Source organism: Rhinolophus ferrumequinum, chromosome 11 (assembly GCF_004115265.2).
Source record: "Rhinolophus ferrumequinum isolate MPI-CBG mRhiFer1 chromosome 11, mRhiFer1_v1.p, whole genome shotgun sequence".
Classification (NCBI taxonomy): Eukaryota; Metazoa; Chordata; class Mammalia; order Chiroptera; family Rhinolophidae; genus Rhinolophus; species Rhinolophus ferrumequinum.
Genome location: NC_046294.1, coordinates 29,527,662 through 29,553,789, shown reverse-complemented (window position 1 = coordinate 29,553,789; position 26,128 = coordinate 29,527,662). Strand labels below are relative to the sequence as shown.

Genomic DNA, 26,128 nt, shown 5'->3' with positions numbered 1-26,128 from the left:
GTTTGACTTTCCCAAGGTCATATAATTAATAAGTGCCAGAGCCAGAACACAAATCCAGACCAGTATAATTCTAAAGTTATGACCTTTCTACTATGACTTACTGCTTTCTTAGACATGAACTTTCTTTCAATTTTTATATAATGAATATGTTTGGATGTAACCCAATATGTGTATTTGTTTCTCCATTCAATTTCAAACCGTAATCACGGTCATTTTTCTGCCGGCTTTTTGCTCATAAGGATATTATTGAATGTCCATAAAACTCCCCTTTGCTAAAATAAAACATTCTTTCTTTCTATGCACAAACTGTAATTTCACTTTCTCTGACTAGAAAGATGGAGTCCTTTGGGATTGGTGGCTGGGATGTAACAACAATGAAAACAGTCCAAGACTTTGTAGTGGCTTTGCTTATAAAAGCAGGAATCCACTACAGCCTTGTCGTGAAGTGCCTGATTATCACGAAGACAACAACATGAAGCCGGAACGTTGCACTCTAATGAGCCCTTTCTTTTTTAGCGAACTCACTTTGGCATGGTTTGCACATAAACTCTTCTCTCTTCTAAGACCGCAGGACCTAATTAAGCAGTCATGGTACTTTACTACAAACAACATTGCATTCTTATTTCTAAATGTTATTTCAACTGGTACTTGATCTCCTTCACATTTTACTTGTATGAGTTTTCTCATCTTTCCTCAGGTATGCAACATTATCTGCCAGCCAAATTTCGATAACTGCTTGGAGCAGATTCAGTGAAATTTCATGGTGTAGCCCTATGACAATCAAGGTCAAACACTAGCTTATGATTGAGTTTTCAGATCATAGAAAAAAATCTAGAAGAGAATCCCATTGTCCTTCTCTCTCACCCTGTCTACCTATAAATTCTTAATTTTATCAAGTCCATCACAAGACCTAGGATTACAAAAATAAATTCTATATTTTTATCTCAAGGGTATATTTTCTGGGATTTTTGTGTATGAAAAGGAGTAGTATTGAATCACCCATCAAAACTGGACAACATAACCAAAGTTAGACTATGAGCTCTAGCACTTTTCTCTCTGTGTATATCTGTGGGTAGAGTGTGTGTGTATAGAGAGAAAGGTGGAGGGAGAGAGAGAGAGAGAGAGAGAGAGAGAGAGAGAGAGAGAGAGAGAGAGAGAGACTTGTTGCAGAGAAAAATCTCTCCCCTGAAGTACACGTAATGGGAGAGTATCCTGCTGAATTTAGATTACTTAAACCAAGATTACTGAAAATTCCATTTGGTAATTCACATGGTTTTACCTGATAACACTAGTTTATTTAATTGCCAAGTTTTTCCCTTTTGGCATTAGCTGCCAGAAAGAAACTTTAGAGCCACATTTTCTGGCTCACATCCATCTTGAATGTGTGGCTCCTTATACTTTGAATGACTAGCCTTATTTATGGTCCCATCTTATATCCAGTCTTTTATAATCTTTTCTATATTTTTTGCTCACTTTTAATTCAGGCTAATTTATCATATTTTATTGGGTTCTACAACTCATTTCTAAGCCTTTTGCAATAGTAAATAGGTTTAATATGAGAATCTTTTAATTGTGAATTAATTGAATATCTACCATACTCATTTCACTTTTTTAAAAAAGATGTAACAAATTTTTGTGTGGGCTCACTGTCTGCCAGGAGCCAGAAATATATTGGATGTGGAGCTTAGCTGTCAGTCTGAGAGATCCCTCTAACTTACTTGGATTCTTCTTCTATAATCTCTTAAACAAACTCTGCCTTTTGCATTCCAAAGGATTTTGGTCTGTTTCTGGTTCTCCTTCACATTTATAAGCCTTTGTATCATGCATTCTAGTTTACAAAATATTTTACAGCGCTTGTTAAGCAATGTTCCTACCGCATGTCTCCAACCATTCTAATCCATCCTGCAAACCTATGCAATATAATTACCTTGAAATGCTATTTTTATCTTTATCAAGAACCACTATCTGTCATCATAAGGTGAAACTCCTTTGCCTAGACTCCAACAGTTCTTATTAGCTAGCCCCATCTTACTTCTACAAATAATTCTCTTTGTTCTCTAAAATGAACCTTCCTCTTCAGTCGCTATTGCTCTAATTTTTCCACAGCAGTGCCATTTTCATTCCTGCATTCCACAGGCAGTTCATGCAGTTTCCATTGCCTAGAATACCCTCCCTACTCTTCTCCTCCAATTCAAATCCAATCCAGTTTTCAAGACTCAGTTAAGCTGTGGTTCCTTCGCAAAGGTCCTGAGTCTCTGAGGTTGTTCCCCGTCAAATGTGCTAGCTGTTTCATTATTTTTTCCCCACTTTTTCCAACTGAGTCATGTATATCTTGATGGTGGGCATACTATTGTGTCATTCTCATGGGTCATGTGACTAAGCACAGCATTGAGAGTTAGTGTAAAATTAGTGGAGGTTTAATGAGCCTTGATCACTTCACACCATAATCAAGTCCTCAGCCAGGCCTATCTATTCTAGAATCAGTGAAACCCCAGCACTTCATGATGTTAACACTAAATCAAACTTGCAGTGCAATCAAAGTATCTACCTCTGATATAGATGAAAATGCCATGACCTCTGTTTGGATACTCTAAATTATGATTGAATATGGTCATGGGGAAATATCTCCAAAAAAAAAAAAACTGTCAAAAAGAATGAATTTGGGTTTCCTTTTCATAAATAAGGGACTCATGTTCATTTTGAGGAGTTTGAAAAGTTCGTCATAGCTTTCCAAGATTCATATGCCCTTAATGCCTCATTGCCAGGGACATCCACTACATGGCCTGAATGCTACCATTCCTCTTTCTCCCACTTAGCACAGGCATACCTCCTCCTTCATGTCACTTACATGACCAAGTGGGCCAGCTTGATAATAGGTCATGCTATTCCTTTCCCCTTTGAAGACCCTTCTTGCTATTACATAGGTCAAAGTGCAACTTGGAACCATAAAAATTGACAGGTCAACTAGTCTCTTTAGGTGCTGACTTGCATCACGTAGAACATTACATCCTACATCCCTGTGGTGCTACATTGTTCTCAGGAACTTTGGTTAGCAGTTTGCTCTGGAAACCGTGAGTAGCCACTGAAAGTTTGTGAGTTGAAGACTGGTATACGCTTATAATAAAATGCTCATTGATAAGCGTAGAAAAGAATGATAAAGTTTTCAACAAGTTTTCATTTTGTAGCCACTTTTACCAATAACTGATCCAGGCAAGAATCAAGGATGGATGTAAAAACATTGGGTGAATGTTTAATGGGATGGGAATTAGCATATCTACAGTTTCAAATTATCTCCCACAGACTATTCATTATTTGTGAAAGGGAAAATGGCAACTGTATAGTGGAGAAACCTGCCAAACACCACTAGTCAAGTAATAAAAATGAACATCACCAGTAACAGAACAATCTGATAGCATGTGCCTGCCACAATAGGCACTGAAGTGACAGCATCACCTATGTAGTATTGCTGCCAGAAATGCATCACCTGATGGAACCAAAGTTCCATCACCTGAGTCTAATCATGAGGGAAAACATTTTGAAAAGCTTCGATTGAGATGCATTCTGTAAAATAACCAGCCTATACTCTTCTCTTCAAAAAAGTCAGCAATGAGTGCTTGTGATTGCTGTTGTGATAATGATAGCAATTGTGTTGAATTTCTTCTTCCTTTTTTCTTTTGTTGCTATGAAGAACATTTTTTGGAACAATTGGTGAAATGTGAATGCTAGTTGTTGTTGTATCATTACTAATTACTATACATTTGCTAATTGCACTGCAGTTATAACTGAATGTCCTTGTTCTTAAGAGCTACATTCTGATGTGTAAAGAGTCATAGTGTCTGCCACTTACTTTGAAACATTTCATAAATAATATACATAAAATACATATATGTGTAGATATAACACACATACTGGGGGTGCCAAAAAATGTATACACATGACTTGTATGCACCTTTTGTTATCAGTATATGTTGAGTAGTACAATTTTAATACAGGTTTTTCTTTTCTTAAAATGTGTATACATTTTTTGGCACCCTCTGAATATCACCCACACATATAATATGCATATATTTATATCTTCACATATAATATGTGTAGATGGAATATGTGTAGATATAAATATAAATATATGGAGAGAATAATCACGATGGTGAAGGGAATAAGAGAGCTCACTGTATTATTCTACTGAGTCTTCTCTACCTCCATGTGATAATCAGAATTGCGGTCCCCTAAAAATGTCTACATTCTAATCCCCAGAACATATGAATATGTTAGGTTACATGGCAAAGAGCCTTTAATATTACTAATAGAATTAAGTTTGTTAACAGCCAAATTTGAGATGGGGAGACTATCCTGGATTATCTCAATGGGCCCAATGTAATCATTAGGGTCCTTATAAGTGGAAGAGGGAGTTAGGAAAGGGAGAGACAGAGAAACAGGCAGCATGAGGACTCAGCCTGAGTTAGTTAGTTTTGAAGATAAGGAAGGAATTCAGATGGCCCCCAAAAAGTGAAAAAGGTAAGGGCAAACCCAAAGAGGAATATAAATGCCTAAAGTCTCCAGAGGAATATGGCCCCAGTAAAATGTTAATTTTATCTACAGGAGACCCATTTCAGACTTCTGGTCTCCAGAACTGTAAGATAGTAAATTTGTGCTGTCTAAGCTACTAAGCATGTGGGATTTATTACAGAAGCATTAGAAAATGTATATACTTCTCTCTTTTTCCCCAAAATAAATGATTAAAAAGAAAAGGTTATCATGGTTTTTAAGAATGCTACCTTTGGAGGCAGAGTGTTGAATTGGGAATGAAAGATGTTATCTACAGGATTTGTAATCTTTTGGAAACTTGATTTGTACCACAAATGAAAAAGGAGAACAAAGGTATTGCAACTGGGAATCACCGTATTGCAGAAGTATGATGGAACCCAGAGGAAGTGAGGCGAGAAGAAAAGAAAGTTTTCATCTTGAGAGTTTTTGGGCATTTATCACGAGAGAGATAGAAGAAAGGAGATAGATTTAAATATGTGTGTATATATATATATATATATATATATATATATATATATATATGTATGTTTATATGTATAAAGTCTCATTTGGAGCATATGAAGTATTACAAAAGGGACTGAATTTTAATCTTGCCTCTGCCTCTGGCTTTTATATAACTGGGAAATAATAAAAACTCTCTGAGCCTCAGACTCCTCAACTGCACACAAAAAAAACTATATTTATCTTGATGATGGCTATAAGAATTAAATGAAAGAATACAAATACATAAAAGAGGGCTGGTCAATAAAGAGAACAGTCAATATATTTATTATTGTTAGTGGTGTTATTTTTGCTGTTACTTACACTACTGTTGTTGGCAGTCAATGACACTGAATTCTTGGTTCTTTCATTTTTTGATCCCTTTCCATCAGTCATTTTCTGCTTCTCTCTCTGTCCACCCCTTATATTCAGAAAATTCTTAATCTTCAGCCCTCAACCCTCTTTTGTTATCAAACTACATTTGTTTCCTGGATGGCTTTTTTTACTTTGATGATTTAAAATATTAATATATGTATCCAATTGAGTTCTCAATCTGAGTCACATCATCAAAGTCACAAAAAGGAAGAAAGGACAATCATACCTTTAAGAGGTCTTCAGGGAAAGGAAAAAAGAAGAATAGGAATGGTGGTTTAAGAGAAATATACCATGAGCATAACTAGTTTTATTATTTTGATTTGTTTCATTGTATTTTGAGGAATGAGGGAGTTTTCATTGATTTACACACTCAGGGGAAGTTGCTGAAGGAAATAATAAAAATAAAAGGAAGAGAAAGATGATTGAAGAGGCAACACATCAGGGGACATTTAAAAACATGGGATCGCAGGAGACTTGGTAGGAGAATGAGTGGGATGTATATGACGGGTAGGTGAGAAAACAAATTCCCCAGAATTGAATTAGAATTCACCTAAGATGGTTAGCTACAGAGATACATTGAAAGACAAACTCAATTCTTTAAAGTGTTTTGTTTCCAGAAACTGTAGCTCTCAGGCACTTGTTGACAGTTGGTATGTATAGTGCTTCTTATGTCTAAGGAGCCTGCACTGGAATAGATTTCAAGTTTGTTTTAGCAATTTCAGTGTTCGTTATTTGACCAAAGAGCCATCAGTACATCAGATAAAATGACACAAGGCAATTTGAAGCCCACCAGGCCTTTTCCTTGAACATTAGAAAAACAAATAAATAGGTGAATTGTATGTGTGTGTGTGTGTGTGTGTGTGTTTGAACAGAGTTTCCAGATAAAATTTTTTGCACATTATGAACCTCTAAGAGATCTTTACAATATTTTCTCTGTTAGGTTAATACACAGAGAGCCTTCTGTGTAGCTGTGCTTTCCCTGTTTGTCTGGGAACAGTCCTCAGAATGCAGCAAACATTCACAGGAAGGTGCACTGTGAATTTCTGAAGGCCTCCAATGACTGAAGACAGTGGGTCATTCAGAATAATGTTAATGGAAAAACTGCCGGAAATGGGCCACATGCCCTCACTCAAATGACCTTCTTTTTAAAAAGTCATAAAAATGACTGTATAAAAACCCAATCCTACACTAACACATGAATAGGATTTGTATTCATAGTCTATAGACTATAGTCTGAAACAAGTCTAATAGGAACCAGCTGTGCTGTGTAACAGTACAACCAAGCCCACAGGTGCAGCGTGTCCTAAAAGGCCACAAGATGGCAGCCTCTTCATGTTTAACTCATGTGGTTTCCCTCCGTCTACAGAGTTTTTATTTTCCCGGCAGGAAACTCAGGGTAGTGGAAGTAGGGATTCAATCAAAGATCACAAACTAATGAAAAACAATTTATATATATATGTATATATACCATGTTTCCCCAAAAATAAGACCTAGCCAGACAATCAGCTCTAATGTGTCTTTTGGGGCAAAAATTAACATAAGACCTGGTATTATATTATATTATATTATATTATATTATAATATCATATAAGACCCGGTCATATATTATAGTAAAATAAGACTGGGTCTTATATTAATTTTTACTCCAAAAGATGCATTAGAGCTGATTGTCCAGCTGGGTCTTATTTTTGGGGAACACGCTATATATATATGTATATGTATATGTATATGTATATGTATATGTATATGTATATGTATAAATATAAATAGATATACAAAAAAATATTTAAAAAATATATATAAATGTACTTTGTTTTGTCCTCAGGAAGATGCCGAATGCACAAGTGTATGCAGGGCTCTGCCCCAAAGTTCCATCTGCACTGACTCTGCTGAGCTTGGTGGGCCTCAGGCCACATGGGACCAATTTGAGCCTAGAACAAAAACAGAATAATTTTCTTCCTGGTTGTGGCGGCCACCTCAACTCAAAGGTCCTATTTGCCCACGCATGGGAGAATTCCTTCTTGTACTTTTTCTCTTCAGCTTTCTAAGTGATTGAAAAGTCATTTTATCTTTTATTTAAATTATAATTTTAATTTAATTTTCTCCTTTTACCATACATTTTTAACTGTATAACTTATCTTGCTGAAATTTTAGAAAAGGCAAAATAATTTCATTTAATACAGTCATTAAATGTGTTTGAAATTCTTTCATAAAACCATTTTACTTGACATGCCATATATACTAAACAAGAAAAATTTTTAAATAACAAAAAAATGAAAAAGAATAACATAAAACCATATAAGTATATTACCACCCAAAGATAAAACCTATTAACTGCTTTATAATACCCCACATCCATGTAAATAGAATTATTTTTCAAAATGGGATTTTACTATACATAGATGCTGCTTTGTAGATTGTCTAAAAAAATTTAACAGTGTATTAGATACATTTTCCTATAGTCTAAAAAGTATTTCCATAAATTTTAAAGATTACATAGTATTCGATTCTGTCGATATGCTATAGTGTATTTAATTAAGCCTCTATGACAAATGTGTTTTTAAAAATATTACAATTCTGTAAATGAACAGTTAAAGAGGAGATTAAGAAAGGGTAGAAGAATTAGCAAAGGCAAAAAGTTGAGGGAGAAACACAGAGGGAAAAGACAACCAAGAAAAGAAAGACAAAAACAAGAAGGAGAAGAAAGTGATATTCAAAAATGAAAAGATAGAAAGGGGTAAAAGAAGAGACAAAAAATAAAAGCAGATATTATGGTCAGTAAACCATCATTTTTTATATGGGTTACAAGTTTCAGGCTTAATTTTGCCCTCCAAAATATTAACTTGCTAACAGACAAATGCTCTACAGTTGTTCTTTATCTTAATGGCTGGTTAATTCTCACTGAAGAACATGGTAAAAAATGGTAAGAGTGGATGTTAATAATGAAATCAGTCTTTGGTTGCAGTTAAGGAACAGAGAAACATAAGCCTATGATTTGGAATTAAACAGAAAGTCAAATCTCCAGGGGGGGAAAACACACAAAAATATTTCTACTTATAGTTCATTTCAACAATAAAACTGTGAAGAGAATGTAAATCCCTGATATGACAATTAATATGAAATGATGTCTGTAAAATAGAATTATTTCATACTTAAAATGAAAAAAAAATGTAGATAAAAAAACAAACATGCATACACATTTTAGTACATGCAGACTAAAAGAAGTGGAAGAATATACATACTGAATTGAGACTGGCTGTAAAACTGGAGGTCTAAGGGGAGGGTAAAAGAATAGACTTTTTAATTGATATTTTTATAGTTTGAGAATTTTTATAGTATGCAATGTATTGTGTTTACAAATAAAAATAAAAAGAGAAAATATCAGCTCACTAAGCACAGATCATTCGTGAGCAGAAGAGATGGTGGATGATCCTGCAAAACACCTAAATCATGGCTGACAGGAACTACCACTCTGGTCTCCCTCCACTGAGTGCTTTCTCCAGCAGTCTGGAAAGTTCTTATTCTCAGCTGCTGTCATGCGACTCTCATGTCATACTGTGCATTTTACGCCTCCCTTGAAAAATAATTGTTTGTGAGGCCTGGATCTGGACCTCTTTATCTTCAAATAGGTGCAGATAGCAGCATTAAGTTTCATGAAGGAATAGGGTGGATTAGCAGTCTCGAGTCATTAATATATGGGTGGCTTAAGAGGGAATAGAAGATTTTAAAATGAAGACCTTCTTTTCTGGGAGTAAGGTAATAGGATGACAAAGTAATGCTGAGGGAAATATTAAGTTGCTCATATTGCAAAAATAAAGGTCAAAGAATTGGGATTGATCCACTCTAATAATTTCCTTAAATCTTAGAGAGCGGGCTCCTAAGAAACTACAAAGATTATAATAGGAGTCTGTAAACCATTTTCAATATTTCTTAAAATCTAATGGTAGTTATATATCTTAACACAATAAAGGTGCATAATTTAGCTAAATATCAAGAGTTTTCCCTTGTCTGGAACCATCTCAGCTCACGTAGATAGACATTATTCTATGTCCTGACATAGAAATTCTTATGGTTTTAATGGGAAAATAATTATCACTTAAGGAATGGACATTTCTTTTGACATTGAGTCTCATTTATTTCTTGAACCCTACCCTGTATTTAAGTGTCCAGCTTGTTTCCCTTCCCATGTCCCTCCTAGTAACTGACCACATTCTTTTCCCTCAGGACCCTCATCTGTACCTGACATATGTGAACAGCTCCGGTAAGACCTACCCAGAATTCCAGGCTTCTCTTTCTTGACTCCGGCAGAAGTGCAATGGGATCTACTTTTCTTGATTGGGAACATGTTCTTTCCTGCACTCAGGCAGAATCTTAGCTCAGACCCTCAGCAAGTATCTGATATAGGGGTGATTTTCTAGTAGCAGCCACCCAGGCTACTGATCTGGAAAAATAAAAAAAAATAAAAAACTAGATTATTTGTCATGCCATTTGGAAACTTGGTAAAGCTAAGATGGCTGAGAAAATCTTTTAATAAAGATTGTGGGGGCGTATTTTAAACATGAACATTTTGAATGAACTCTCACCTTTTAGTTCTAAAGTAACAGGAAGATATATATTTTTTTCTTTTTACAATCATTGTATCTATCTGGGAGAATCTTCAGAAGATAATTTAGCAATTGACCACTTTGGAGGCAACTAAATTATTTTAGAGAGTCTGTTAAGGCTTTGCACAGATTCAGGACGAAACAACGTAATTCTCGATTTCTAGCAGTTTACAAGTATGATAAACTGGTTTGTATAATAAAATGCAAAGTTGATTAAAATACGTGCAAAATGCTATAGAAGTGCAGAGGCAGAATTGCTGAAAAGATCTTATGTTTCATAGAGAGATATTTAAGCTGGTTCCCAGATATTTAATAATTTGTTTCTAAAGAATGGAAAAGAAGAGAACTCCAGCTACAGGAAACAGTATGCACAAAGGCTGGGAGGCGTAAAAAATGCCTCCATGGCAAAATGGAGGACATTAAATATGGTATTATTGCTAGAGTTAAAAGTGGAGAGGACTGTGATGGCAAGAAAATCTGAAAAGAATTTTAAGGCCAGAATATACCATGCCCTGAATCCCAAGCTAAGGAGATTTCATTTCTTTCTCTATTCAATGAGGAGCCATTGAAGGATTTTAACGAAGAAGTATTTTCAGAACTGTGCCTTAGAAAGATTCATCTGGCAGCAACAATAAGATAGTAAGATTGGAGGCCAGGAAACCAATTATTAAAATAATACCAATGGCAGATGTTGACGACCTAAAATAGTATATTACGGAAAGAAAGGGACTGCACTTTGGCCACAAAAACATCTGTAGTTTGAGAAGGTGGGCACTGCTTTTCCTCTAGTTGTCAATTCCCTCTCTCTCACTACCCAGAAGAAAGACTGAAATAAACATTTTTATTCTTTAAAAAAGCTGTAAAAAAGAAACATAAAGAAAAGATTTCTTCGTTTGCTTAAGGGAATGAATAGTGCCCCACAGAGAGGGAAAGCCCTAACAAAATCAAGGCCTGATGTTCACATTTCCAAATGCTATTTTATCCTTTAAATTGCACCTACCATGCAGCCAAAGAAGCAGACCTGAAAATTTACTGCTTCTGGAGAGAAAAATGTCATCTATTGACCTCTTCATGGGAGGGTGAGTTTCACAAGTTTATCCCGGGAAATTAATTTTAAATAAACAATTTAAAATACAACCACGACGAATTTAGGCTACAGAAATCAGTAACCTAAAACTAAAGAATGTGAGGACTTGAGGGACAATTATATATTGCCTTTTTCTGGAGTTTCCTATCTTTTCATGAGGCAAGACCCACTTTACTTATTTATTTATTTATTTATTTATTTATTTATTTATTTATTTATTTATTTATTTATTTTTACTTAATAGAGGGCTTCACTCTATCATGACCATATTTTGTTACCAATGTCATCCCATCTCATCCCAGAAAGTCTTTTAAAACTATCAATAACCAGCTACTAGTAGTTTCCATCAACTTTAAATAATTAATGTTATTTCAAGTCATTTATAAATTCCAAATGAAATCAAACTCAATAGTGATTACTTTTATGGCATTGTGATTTCCATTAAATGTCCAGAGATATTAAAAATAAGTTAATGATTCTTGTCACTACCTTATATTCCTAAATCCTCAAGGATCCCAGGGACATTAGGTGAGCAACAATTCTAACCTTATTTCAGATGAAAAGGAGGCACAGAGAAGGTAAGTGATATCCAGAGACATGTAAGTGTCTTCAACATTCTATAATTTAATCCTAAGAAGCTTTTCAGGCTAAGGAAAGGAGACAAATCTTAAGATCTGTTTCAGTGGTTCTTTGTGTCCCTAGATCATGAGGCTGATTTATATGCTGTCTGACTTCTGACTTATAGGTAGAAGGCCAATAGTTGCCTCTTGAGCCCTGGTTTTTCCTAAAAGTGTTTAATTATACCAAAACAGCAGCTGTCTTTGATCCCACAACTTGCTTAGTTAATTTCCCCAGGTTGCTTTAACCCTGCCATCTGGATATATTACTGCTGTCTTTGGATCACTTTTAAAATAACCATGACCAGGAAAATTTTTAAAATAAAAAATAAAAAGATCAGAAAGAAAAAAAAAGAAAGAAAAAAACACAAAAACAGAAACAATGGAAAAAAGCAAGACAGGACTGATTTTCCTGGAGGAAAAACATCATTGCCTGGTAATTTCGTCTTAGTTCTGGGAAAAGAGCCCTGGCTATGTCACATTGCCCTTGTTTGATGTTCCTCTGCTTTCTTTTCATACCTTTACTTCTGCCCTCTCTTCTTTCTTGCTGTAGGGGTAGGAATTGAAGCATTTCAGGTACCAGGTTTCTATTAAAGAATTCCTATTAGTGCAAAGGAAGAATACAATCAGATTGTTTGATTCTTAACTTATGAATTTGATTCCAGAGATTTAATTCCAGCTATAAATTAATGATCAGAAAAAACATTTGCAATAATTGGGCACGGTGTTTGTTGATGTACAGACTCAACGTGGCATGAGTAGATAGGTGCAGGATGTATTATTTATATCAGCAGTGTTTTCAAATACTCAAGAGTGGTGTGTGCTTATAGAAGGAAGACTCAGACTCCTATATGGCCCCATATCATTTGAGCAAATGCCTTTTATAACTTGCGTGCCAACTATTTATTGAATGTATTTCTTAATGTCTTCCAAGACAGGAACAAATATTGGCCTACTCTAATTTTCAGAAAGAGCTCTCTTATAATGAGCAGAAATTGGTCTCCCTGTGGATTCTCCCTTCTGTCTTAATCATTCTCCTTTTAATCATATAAAATAAGTGAAATACTTTTCTCCTCTGATGGATCTTTCTGAAGTTTCAGACATGCTATCATGGGTTCTTCTACGTTGTTCCTTCTCCAAGAAAAATTTTGCCTAGTTCCTGAAATTGTTTTTCATAAGGCTTATCTCTACATGCATACCATGTGTGATCTTCCTATCTTTCATGTTACCTGGAACTAAACACAATTCCTTTTTTGAAATAATGTAAATTATAAATATGTATTGAAGAAAATAGAAAACACAGATAGGCCAAAAGTCTTTTTAAAATTGCATATGAAAAATTTCTATGCAAAAAAAAGGGGGGGGGGCATTGTTTTTGATATTTTGGCATAGAACCTTCCTAAATGATTCACATTGCAGACATACATTGTTAAATTTTAGCAGGATGGTTGAGTGAGGCTGAACTTAAAAAGCAATGCCATCAACGTCTGGCTCTGAAAATGAACATACAAAAATCATGTTTGAATAGATCGTTTTTCCAGGAATGTCACTTAACTGATTCTTCATAGTTCTGTAAATTTAAGGTTCCTTCTAACCCAATTCTCTAAAACAGAAGTCAGCAAATTTTTACTGTAAAGTACCAGAAAATGTTTAAGGCCTTGTAGGCCATGTGAGGTCTCTCTCTCCCTTGTTGCTGTTTCTCTTCCATGTTCCTCCCATCCTTTCTCCTTCCGTCCTTTTTTTTTCTTTTTCATTTAGAAATTAAAAAAAAAAATGTTAAAAACATTCTTAGCTTATAAGCCATACAAAAACAGAGCACTGACCATATTTTGCCAGTAGGCTGGAGTTTGCCCATCCCTAGTAGGGGAAGTGTTTGATACAGCTTCTCAATTACTCAAAGGCTGCCCCCTCAATACTCCTTGGTATATAGAGCTGACCCTTGAGGAAGATTTGGTAAATTTTCATATTGATCAAGGAGCCTCCTGAGAAGAAAGGAATAGAGAGCTCAAATAACACCCTTTTGAGATAAAATTTTATTGGAGCTTCTCCGATGGGTTGAGATATTCCTAGCTGAGGTATGATAGCTAGAAAGTATACTAAAGAATCCTGAATTGAACTACAAGTTAAGAGTGCAATAGGCATTTGGATTATTGGCCTGGACCTTTAAATGGCTGGAGAAGAGGACTGACTTTAACATGGTTCACAAGTAACAAACTAGTTTAGTACAAAGATTATGCTTCCTAACTCATTCTGTGATGCCAGCATTACCCTAATACCAAAACCAAAGAGAAAGACATTAGAAGAAAAGAAAACTATAGATTCATGAACATAGGCTAAAAAATCCTCAACAAAATATTAAATCAGTGTTTACCGGGGTGAATGGGGAAAGAAATAAATAGACCAAGCATAGATGATTTTAGGGCAGTGAAAATACTCTGTATGATACCATACTGATAGATACCTGCCATTACACTTTTGTCCAAACCCACAGAACATACACCAAGAGTGAACCATAATGTAAACGATGGACTTTGTCTGATTATGATATGTCAAAGTACGTTCATCAATTGTAACAAATGCACCTCTCTGGTGGGGGATGGTATATTGGGAGGTCACAGATGTGTGTAAGCAGGGAGTATATGGGAAGTCTCTGTACCTTCCCCTCAATTATATTGTGATCCTAAAACAGATCTAAAAAAATAAGTCTTAATACAACAAATGAATTAAGGCATAAAATTTAAGTTTATAAACAAACCTGGGATACTGAAAACTTTGTAGGTCACTATGAACTCGATAGCTTCCTAATATTTGAAGATTTTTCTCATGAGATTAGTGGTGATATTTACAAACGAAACTTTTTGGTATCCGATCATGAACTGTGTCAGCATTTGAGAGATATGCATAAAACAGTTAACCAATATTAATTTAGATGGTCAATGCATGATATTACAAAATCATTCCTAGGTAAAAAATTCTTTCGAAGTACAAGACCAATGAATTGTAATGTAACAGATTCTGAGAAGTTCATTGATATGATCTCCATTTTGCAACTAACGTTTAAGGAACTACCACTTGTCAATTTTTGGTATATCAAACAAGATTGTATGCAACATTTTGATTTTCTTATGTTCTTCAACCAAAATAGTATATCACAACAAATTGAATGCAGAAGGTCTTTTTTTATTATTATTAAACCAGATATTAAAGAGGTATGAAAAAATATAAAACAATGCCACTCGTTGTGCTAATTGTCTTTGTATGTTTTGGAAAATATAGATTTTTCTTTAATAAAATAAATATTATTTTTGTTAAGAAGCAATGGATTTTACTATTCTTATTTTTACATGACTTAGTAAACATATTTTAAAATTTCACAATGTTAGTTCTTAATACAGTAATTATAAATAGGTATAACTCATGTAAACAAAAGCTCTTTCGGATCCTCGATAACTTTTCAGAGACCCTGAAACCCAAAAGTTGAGAATTATAACGTTACCTATTCTTCTTCTCAAAAATAAAACAGATGTGCTTACTATCCTGCCCTCAGGTAACTTGCCTCTTAGAGGAAAGGAAAAGCTAAAAAGTAGATAAAATATAAATAAATAAAATACTTAAAGGAAAATGTTTTGGAGTAAATACAATCAGGATTATGATGATAATAACTAGAGGGAGAATAAGAAAGGTGTTACTTTAACTAGATTGGTCAGGGAAGGCCTCTTTGGAGCAATGACAATCAAGCTGAGATGTGAAGAATGAGAAGATGCCAACAATGTAACAAGCTAAGCTAAGAGAACAGTGATTTGGACATGGAGCATAGTAAAAATAAGATAGTAAAAATGTTTGGGTTAGCTTCCAGAATTATATCATCCCAAAGTCCACACTTTGCTTTCCTTCGTGTGAACCATAACTGATTTCTCTTAGGCCAGCTATGCTCTGGCCCTTGGAACAATCCATCTGGAAAATGGAGTCAAGATTGTTTTGATTGTTCCTAAATAATGGCTTCAAATTCAGTTAGTTGGCAGGTTAATTAGGAGCTTGTGGACAGTCTTCCATTGTGCTAAGGAGTAGAACTCTGAAGAGCAATGCTTGTCAGCAGCGCCAGGAAACGCTATTGCAAGAAGTAGGAAAAGAGTGGAATTTAATTTTATAAGGAAAAGACTTAAGTGGGACCTATAAATTATGTAGCAATTTTTCTATACCTTGGCCACAATCTGGAATTTTTCAAAATAAATTATTTGAGCCAATTTCACTGTGGCTGTGAGTATTACATCGTGCGCTGTGGTCTCTGAAGCCTGTGTCTTTTGCTGAGCTGGCATTTTGAAAAACTGTTGTGACCAACTGAAGGCAGTGGCAGTTCCCAGGGAACATGTTCTCTCATTTCCCACTCCCCAAGACACGTATGGAGGGCTCAGAGGAAGAAAGCTAAATGACGTCTGTGGAGTAAGTGAGGGAAACCAGAAGCATTGTTTGACTACATGATGGGATTTCCTTATATTTCCCAAAGTCAGAAAGTTATATATCATCTCTCTTTCTGGAGTTAGCCTTTATAAAGCAGTGATTAGACAAACATTAAAGGAATACACGAGTCAGTATCACAGAGCTGATATCACAAAGCTATCCTGCGTGTGGAAGCACTACATCAGATGCAGTGGAAGACCACGAAGTAGAAGATGCTCAAACATGACAGATACAAAAATGGCTGGGTGACTAGGATAGTTCAGGCAATCAGCGATGTGATTTACAAATCACACCCCTCACACAGTCGTGCAGTCAAGAGCCTGTGTTCAAGGTTGGATGTTCTGTCGAAAGAACTACAGGTACTTTCTCTCTTAGGATAGGTGACGAGACTATTTACCTCCGGCTTCCCTTCCATTTTCCTCTGTTACTTTTTCCTTCATAAAAAGGTATTTGTTTTGATTGTTCCTAAATAATGGCTTCAAATTCAGTTAGTTGGCAGGTTAATTAGGAGCTTGTGAACAATCTTCCATTGTGCTAAGGAATAGAACTCTGAAGAGAAATGCTTGTCAGCAGTGCCAGTAACTCAGATATTTGTCTCCAATCTTGACCTTCTGATGGTTACCTTCCTTTATGTTTCTCTACTGGATATTGCACCACAAAGCCACATATTCAAAATACCACAGAGCCAAAACCAGCCACTCTGCCCTCAATGTTGATGTCACCATCTGTCTTCCCATTTTCTGCTTTTATTTTCCAGTTTTTTGGGAGTCAAAATCTGGAAGCTATTGATGGTTTGTATACTTTATTGCTCACATCAACTCTGCCAGTACCACACTGTAAATAACTGGTGGAGCTGACATTTAAGCCTTGAGCCGAGAGAACCTAGAGCTTATAAGCATAAATCTCGGCATCAGAAGGAGATCCTGAAGTCCTCTGCATTCAGCTGGGCTTGATTCTCTTTTTCAGGACAGTAAAGTTGTGAGAGAACAACTCTAAGATAAGATTCCTCAGTGTGAAGATCACCTTAATGGAAACACCCTAAACAGGAAATTCATGAATTTCAATTTGCTGACCTCCCTGAAATGGACTTGGAATTCCTTCCCCTCACCACCCGGACCCCTCCCCCAGGACTTAGCTATGTCAGTTATTCCATTAAAGTGTCTTTCATTCTCCTTCCTACCCCTACCTGCTGTCCCTACCACCACTAGAGTCTAAATTCATATCATCTCATACTCATATATTCCCAGCTGTTCTCTCTGTTTACAGTTTTAACCTCTTTAAGCCACTCTGTAAAGATAACAGTCTGTGACTACCTATTGCTCAGAAATCTGCAATGGTTCCTTCTTCCACTGCCTCCACTTCAAAATTCTACATGAATTGAATAACTGTTAATTGAGGCAACTCCTGTTTTAATTACTTCCTAAAATGTATCCCTTAATGAGAACAGCCTAGAAATTTTACAGTATGGACTCAATTATTCCTGCTGCTATGTCTTTAATCAAGCTTTTCCTCCTTTAGAGAATATCTTCCTTACGTCTTTGTACTTTCTCTCACACCATTGTATCTTTATAAAGAGCCAAGAATCGTTATGAAAATATCAGTCTATCAGAGATAAGGCACTTAAACTATTTAAAAGATGAATGCCCACTTATGGAGTGGAGGAATTCATTTTAGGGCAATGATGCTTGAGCTATTCATACTATGCACACATTCAATGTTTTTCTCCAAAAGCTTATGCCAGAGTCTTGAGCAGAAACAATGGTAAAAATAAAAGTGATTCTACTAAAATTTCTAGTGAGACCTTGAATGTGATGCCTTATAACCTGTAGAGGACATGGGAGAATAAAGAATAAACTGAAGAAAAGATGACAAAATGACAGGAATATTATGAATGCATAAAAGGAGGGGCAGAAAGCTAACATGCTCACAGCCGAAAGGTAGGAGAAGCCAATAAAACATCAGAGGTGACGACTAGAGGCATGACTCAGAATTTCTGAGTAAAGTGAAAACTGGTACCAGAACATGGCAATGGAAATTGCTACATTCCCTACATTCAGTACACTTGCCTGAGGAAATGGCAAAAATACCAATGTTAACTAAGAGGAACGACTTCACAAGCACCAGAGGTACTCTCTGAGGACTTCATAAATTCACTGGGAAGGAGCAAAATTCAAAAAGCACTAATCCCATGATTCTCATAATTGTGTTAGAATTGAATTAGAGAAATGCAACTTTGCTACTATGTTTGGAAATTGATTTAAGCTGTAAGCTAATGAGGCCTAGGGAACACGAACTTGAGTTTCATCTAGGATGACTATATATGTCCCTGTTTCCAAGAGTAGCCCTACTTTTATCTCATAAAAGTGCCTAAGTATGGAAGAAAAATTATAAGTTTTTCATCCAGTTTTTCCTTCCATACTATAATATTCACCTCTTCAGATGAGAGATGTTTGACTCTGATCTGGCTAAAGACCCCAAACTTACAGAATCTGGAAGTGAACTTCAACTTCAGTGCTTCTATCTGAACAAAGCTTAACACTGGAAAGAAACTGATGGAGATTAGTGCTAAATTCTTGGATGATATAATTTTTTTCATCAACTTCTTAATGGATGAAAATTTATTCAGAATCTCTTCTGCTTCTATCTTACTTTCCAAGTGATTTTCTTCCATTCTCACATTTGTTTGTTTGTTTTTCACTTATTTGTTTGTGAAGTGACATGGTTAGGGGAGGGTAAACAATCATGATTGCTACTGTCAGCCAATGGTCATTGGTGCCAGTTGAACATCACCAGAAATCCCCAATTTGGGGTGTGAAAAAGAAGGAAACTTTTGTGCAAACAGCTCAGTTGTGATACAGCACAGGCTGCGACAACAGCTCAATAGTGCTACAGATCAATTATAAAGCAGCATGGCTGCAAAACAGCATGGCTGCAAGGTGGGCCCAGGGCGAGACCCGTCTCTGACTAGAGAGCTCTGCTCAGCTCCATCTGCTCCAGCCCTATCTCCCTTGTGGAGACATTTTTGGTGTTTCAGCTCCAGCTGAGGAAACAATCCTGAGTCTTTGGTGGAAAGGGAAAGTGTGCTCCCTGAGCCAGAGGGGAGCTGACATATATAGACAAGTCCCTGCCCCTAGTCCCTGATTATTCTGTTCTCATGCAAATGAGGACTCCAAATCTTCCCAGTTTGATTGGTCCAAAAGCACTGTTCTGATTGGTCAGAATGAAACCACTCTGGTTGGTTGGTGAAGATCCTGATGGAGGACTATGGCTGCACAGCTCCAATTAGATAGGGAAAGTCTCAGTGCTATTGGTTGAAACAGGATTCCAGGAACTGCTTTATAAGAGATGGCTAAAATGGCATAAATATAGAACAGGAAGGCAGTTTGGTGCCAGAGGCTGAGAGCTTAGTGCAGGCTTCTCCCTGAAGTACAGTTTGTATGAGAGGCCCCTGTGTAAAAATACCTGGTAGAAACTTTTTTTTTTTTTTTTTAATTTGAGCACAGTTAGCCACCAGGAGACCCTCTTAGTAGCTGTCTTCTTTCTCAGGGTCCACACTACTAGTTTCCCTTACATTTTAATACCTGAAGTTTGCTATGTCATTGGAATACCACAATTATCTTGCAACTAAGAAATACTTATTCCCCATTTTACAGGTGAGGAAAACGGAATATCATGTGATTTATCAAGTTGTTAGAAATAAGCAGCATGGAGATCCCAAGGCAGGTCTATACAACATTAGTCTAGATTTCTTTCCACTATATAAGGTTGCCTGAAAGTTTCCCCATGGTTTCCTGCATCCTGAGTACTTGGCAAGGGAACTTCTGTAAAGTTAGCACATGTTTCATTTTGTAATACACAACTCGGCACTTAATTCTGTGGAACAGCAAGCAGGCTTTGTAAGGGCTCAGTTTAAGAGCAGAAAAATAACTTTTCTATTCCATACTTCCAATGTCTTTTAAATTACATAGTATATTCATGTCTATATTCAGACTACAATTTGCACTACATCAGTTCCACACAACTTCAAGGTGCATGATATATAAAAATCACATATTTTTACATATGTGATTTTTATATACATGATTTATATATGTGACATATATATGTGAGATTACACACACACACTAAAAAACTAGTACATTAAGGTTATATATTATTACTAGCATCTACCAAGTAGCCTTATATTAATACTACGTAGTTTTAACAGCCAGAATGTTTGAGCCCCATGAGTAAATAAGCATCTTTAAAAGTGTAACATTTGGGAAGAAATGATATATAGCATGTAAAAATGGACTTTGTTAGTTATTTGTTTCTCTAAAGTATACCTTCAACTGCTATTAATAATGGATATTCCATATATTTTGGGAGAAAAAAAGTATATTCTTTGGCATAAGAGATATGTAATTCTCTAAGAGACTGAACTCAGAAATCCTGATGGCAAGAAATAAAAGTGGATCACAGTTTTGCAATCAAATTATTCTGGGCAAAATATCCTGGTTTCTCAGACGACTTTATTTCTTGGACAGCAGGTACAGAGAAAAGAGTAACTCACACTCCTTACTTCATTGCATGTGATACTAAGTTACTCCAATAAAGCCCTTTTCTTATTTTATGTAATTGTATTTATTTTATTATTATACTCTTTTTCATCCTCACCCCACTATAAATTCCCTACCCCTGTAGGGAAGGGTGACCTATTCTGAAATGCTCAAGGAGTATATATATATATATACTCCATGCAAAATATGTAGCATTATTTTACGTGTATTTATGTTTTAATCTATATAAAAATTTTTATTCTGTAGCTCTTTTTTCAATTCTCTTTTTTTTCTTTTTTTTAAACCCAAGACATTTCCACTTAAAGCTATGTTGTTGTTGTCATCAATCTAGTTTATTACTTCTAACTGCTGCATAGTACTTCATCACTATAAATGTGTCCCTCTGGGGCCCAGTGGCACATCTTCCTGGTCACCTGTGCCGGGTGTTTTTAGTGTCCCTTGTGTGGGATGTATGTGTCCCCCTGTTATAGTTGAGCCTTGCCTGCTATTGGCTTGTCAGTGGGTGTGACTGACCCTCAGGCTGACTGACTGGGGGGTTTGGCCATGTCCACATTCATAGATTACGAGCTGCTGTGCAGGGACTCTTACCCCACAGAGCGGGATTTGCCCCAGCAAGCTCTGGTGCTTGATGGGATTGCCCTTTGTGTGTGCTGCTTGTAGGGCTAATTGTGTGGTGCTCAGCTGTGGTCTGAAGCTGACCTCCAGGTAGGTTGCTTCTGGGGCCTCTTGGGAGGGACTCTGGGGTAGGCTCAGGTCAGCCACTGCCTGTGACTGTTCAGGGACTACCTGGTAGTAGCTACAAAGCAATCCATGGTAGTTCACTGCCTATATATAGTTGAGCCTTGATTGCTATAGACCAAGGAGAGGGGTCTATGCCGCGAACCAAGGATGGCTACCACCAGTACCAGGCCTGGGGTAGCCCAGGACACCCCGAGGCATGGTGCTGCCTACTGGCTCCTGTAATAGCCAAGACTTTTATCTGGATATTTATACTGTATTCATCAGTGAGATAGGACTACAATATTATTTCTTTAATCACCTTACCTAGTTTTGGAATCAATTTTCTATTATCATTATAAAATGATTTAAGCAACTTTTTTTTCCATTTTCTTCAATAATTTTTATAAGGTAAGGCTTATCTCTCTCTTGAAAGTTTAGTAGAACTCATCTTTAAAAGCACTTCTCCAGCACCTTTTGAGAAGTATGATGAGTAAGGGTATTTGAGATCAATATTTCTATTTACTTAATTGTTAATATATTCAAATTTTCTGCGTTTTGTTTCATTTTTTGATAGTTTATGCCTTACCAAATACTTTTTTCATTTTATCAAAGTTTTCCATAAGCTGTATCTCTCTATTATGCATTTCTTCCTATAAAACTAACTCCCTCAAAGGGACACTCTCACTTCCTTCTTTTGTCTTACTTTTCATTCTGAAATTCTAGATAAAAGAAGACATATATTTTATACCATTATTATTTTAACTTTGAGAATCAATTTCAAAAACTTATAAAACTTGTATCTTCTTTGAACACCTTGCAAGAAGTGTCCATTCAAAGTAACAGAAAGAAGACAAAGCATATGAACACTAATGCAGATAGGGTAACATATTAGGTGGTAGGAAGATGAGGATCGGTGAGAAAGGATGTTGGAGTTTTGAAAAGAGAGGCAATGGTATAAAATAGGAGAAAGTTGCAATATGATGGTAAAGTAGAATGAGTTTTAAATCATCATCTTCATAAATTAAAGTGCAAAAGAATCTCCAGGACCTTAATATTCATATTCATGTGGCCTACTCCCTGATAATTCTGAAACACTTGTGGCTCACACTTGGAGAAGCCTTGAGTTAATAAGAATGAAATGTAGCAATGGGGGATGCCTTTCTCTAGATTGGAGCAGCATAAGAGCCATAAATTCTAAGGAATATGGCTCTCTCCAGGGACTTGGTAAAGATGAAAAAGCAGGAATGTGGATTTTGTTTCCAGGCAAGAAGGATATCCAAGTATTAGCACTAGATCCAGATATATGTGTGGGATGGGATATGTTTGGGAGCCAGGATATAGAGTCAAAGGCATTTGAAAGGTAGAATCCATTATAAAACAAGCACGTAGTCTGAACAAGGGTCAATCCAGAAGTCAAGAGTGATAATAACCAAAAAGGAGGCAATGGAACTGCAAGTGGAGACAGCAAGCTCGAAAGAATGGAAAAGAAGAGAACTGAAATGCAGAAACAAGAACTCTTCATGGCATTTTTCCAACTTATCCATTCTAATCAATGGGGTCGGTAGGAATGGCAGACCTGGTCAGCAGATAGCTTCTGACTAGAAACTGCTTTAAGCCTCAGATGTATGTGAATTGTGCCTCCTAGATCTGTGCAGCACAAAATTTGCACAACCAGAGTTGGCATCTTGGGGTTCATCTTAAAATCAGAGATCCAAGGAGGTCCCCAATGTAAATGTAAAGATTCCTGCTATCAGCTGAAGGAATAATCTAAGGGTACTCTTCTTTCATTTTATAAACTAGACTGGAAATCTATTATAAAGTAAAATTTAATAATAACTAATGAATGCCAGCCATGTAAGTTCATGTAAGTTTTCTAAATAAGTTACATGGACTTTTACTTAAAACTCACAACAAACTTATGAAGTTGATACAAGGATTACCCCATAGGAAACTGAGATACAGACTAAGTAGACGTGTTAAGAAATAAATGAAAATTCTATTATTTTAGTTACTATGACACTGCTAGAAAATATAAATTTAAGTGAGAGGAGAATCATAGCAAAATGTTAACTATTGAATAATATGCTTTAAAAATATATACAAAATAGGTGAGTGAAAATAGTAAAAAAAAAAAAAAAAACAAAACAACAACAAAAAAAACTGTCTGCTTATGTAAACTCTATAGAATTGCCCAGAGTTTTGTACTTAGATCTCTTTTTAAAGGGACCGGTGGATCATTTCAATGTCGTTTCTAATGGTGTGAGTTGTCACAAACCATTTTCATCCCTCAGAAAATTATGGTGGCAATTAGAAAGCAGAAAATTGGATAAAGGAAAATTAAACCTACTTAAAATTCTTGTTGCGCGAGACAGGAAAGAATAAACAAACATGGAGCCAAGTTTGCCCCATGCAGACACTTTTCTGACCCATTTGCTTATGTACACCCTGCTCATCCCTCAATCTCCCTCTTTTCATGAAGTGGAGACAACAAGGGACCTGGAGAATACCACTTCATGAAGCATGTCAGGGTATTTGACTAAATGCTTTTATTATCCTGTGGTTGCGGTAATGTGACATAGGAATAAGGACTCAGGCCGTGGAATCAGAGTTGACTCTGGATTTGAAGTAGTCCTCATGTGCCAAGAAATGAGTATCACTCACCGTAAAACTCACCATTGAATAAAAGCACTAGAATGTCCCTAACTGGAAGATAAACCAGTAACCATACCTCCAGGGCTGACCGTCAGTTGGCACCCGACTGCATAGTTGTACCATAGTGAAGATTTTGAAATACTGCCTTTGGTCTGTAAGTCTCCACCCCAAGCCAGCCCACAGATCTCCCAACAATCCAGCAGCTGCAGAATACAAACTTGGTGTAGCAAGGGAATTCCACAGTCCCGACCCGGGGCTAGCCACAGTGTCCATTCTGACTGTTTGGTGTCCATGCTAAACCAATTACTAAATATTTTTAATAGTACCCCTGCATGTTCCCCAGTTCATAAGATGTCCTCTGGCTCTTTTACTAACCAACTGAGGCTCAGCCATAAGAAACCAAGAAAAAAGTGATGGGTTTGCTTTCTCTAGATCACTCCCATGCAACCCCACTCAGGCTACCCACAGCTTTCCATAGGGAAGAGAAGCAGGTATAATGAGCCTGAACCTGGGTTTCCTACAGCAAGGCACTATGAAACATATGGCTGAATATGTCATTGGATGTTTTCATTTAACGCTGCAAAGGTTTTGGTGCTAAAAAGATCTGGATCCAAACCCTATTTATCTCTGGCAACTTATTTAAACTTTTATGCTCCATTCCTTCATCTGTAAAAATTGTAACTAATAATCAAAACAGTTAACATAGTCAACATATATTCAGTGGTTACTAAGTACTGTAGGATTTATATGAATCATCTTATTTAATCCTCACAATAACCTTATGAGGTAGGCACTCTCATTCCCGTTTACAATGAGAAAATGCAAAGTGCTGAGATATTAAGTTGCTTGTCCTTGTTCTACACCACACAGCTATTAATAGGAAAGCCAGAATTTGGACCCTGTTAGTCTGATTCTTGAGCTCATGCTCTTAAACGCTGCCACCAAAGAACCTCGGGTAGTTACTATTATTACAATGATGACCAAACTTCTAAGAACAAGAATCTTATTTTCTAACAAGTACTTATATGATCTAGCCTTTGAAAATTACCCTAGAACATACAGGCTGCATATTTCTAATCTATTTTCCAACTAGATTATTCTACAATACCCCAATGTCCAGCATGTGTCTTCAGAAGCTTCAGAAACACAACTGCTTCTAGTACTCATAGAACTGATTACAGCACTTGGGGTCATAGTCAAACCCTTCCAGACTATGAAATTCTGTATGTTCAAACCCAACAGAGAAGATTTGATTCTAATGGAATAAAAACAAAAAATAAGCCTCAGAGATGGCAGTATATAATGAAAAGCAGCTGTCACATGAGAGTCTGTTTTGTCTAACCGTGATGTCCACATATGCACTGAATTTCTTAGGTCCTGGTATTCATTTTTTCAGGCATGCCTGGTCTGCTTCTTGGCTTATTTTGCTAATACCCAACATAGTCTCTTTCTCTGAGTTTAAGTATTATTTGGTCCTGTCCTCTCTAATTAGAAGACAAGTTACGAGTTTGGACAATTAAGTTCGCAAACTCATCCTAGAAAAAATGCTATATACCTCATTGGTGAATATCACTACGGTCACCTCCCAAGTACTCCCCTTGGGAAGCTAAACACTGAGGCCAGCACCTAGTCTGCCTTCAGAGCAATTTTGGAACTCTTTTTGTGGAATGGCTATCAGAGCTGTCATTGTATTACCCTTGATGTCCTGAATGTCATCAAAATGGCTTGCTTTCAATATTTCCTTTATCTTTGGGTAAAGAAAGTAGTCATTGGGGGGTCAGATCAGGTGAGTAGGGAGGGTGTTCCAATACAGTTATTTGTTTCCTGGCTAAAAACTTCCTCACAGACAGTGTGCTCTGTGAGCTGGTGCATTGTCATGATGCAAGAGCCATGAATTGTTGGCGAAAAGTTCAGGTCATCTAACTTTTTCATGCAGCCTTTTCAGCACTTCCAAATAGTCAACTTGGTTAACTGTTTATCCAGTTGGTACAAATTCATAATGAATAATCCCTCTGATATATAAAAAGGTCA

At 36.4% G+C, this 26,128-nt stretch overlaps 1 long non-coding RNA gene across 1 annotated transcript in view; it reads right to left on the bottom strand.

The window, feature by feature from the left end:
• LOC117030891 (uncharacterized) overlaps nucleotides 1–26,128 on the bottom strand; it is a 75,615-nt gene that overhangs the window by 1,811 nt on the left and 47,676 nt on the right. The window contains exon 2 of the long non-coding RNA XR_004424451.1: nucleotides 9,673–9,841. This is a non-coding gene — a long non-coding RNA (uncharacterized LOC117030891). The remainder of the gene's footprint in view (nucleotides 1–9,672; nucleotides 9,842–26,128) is intronic.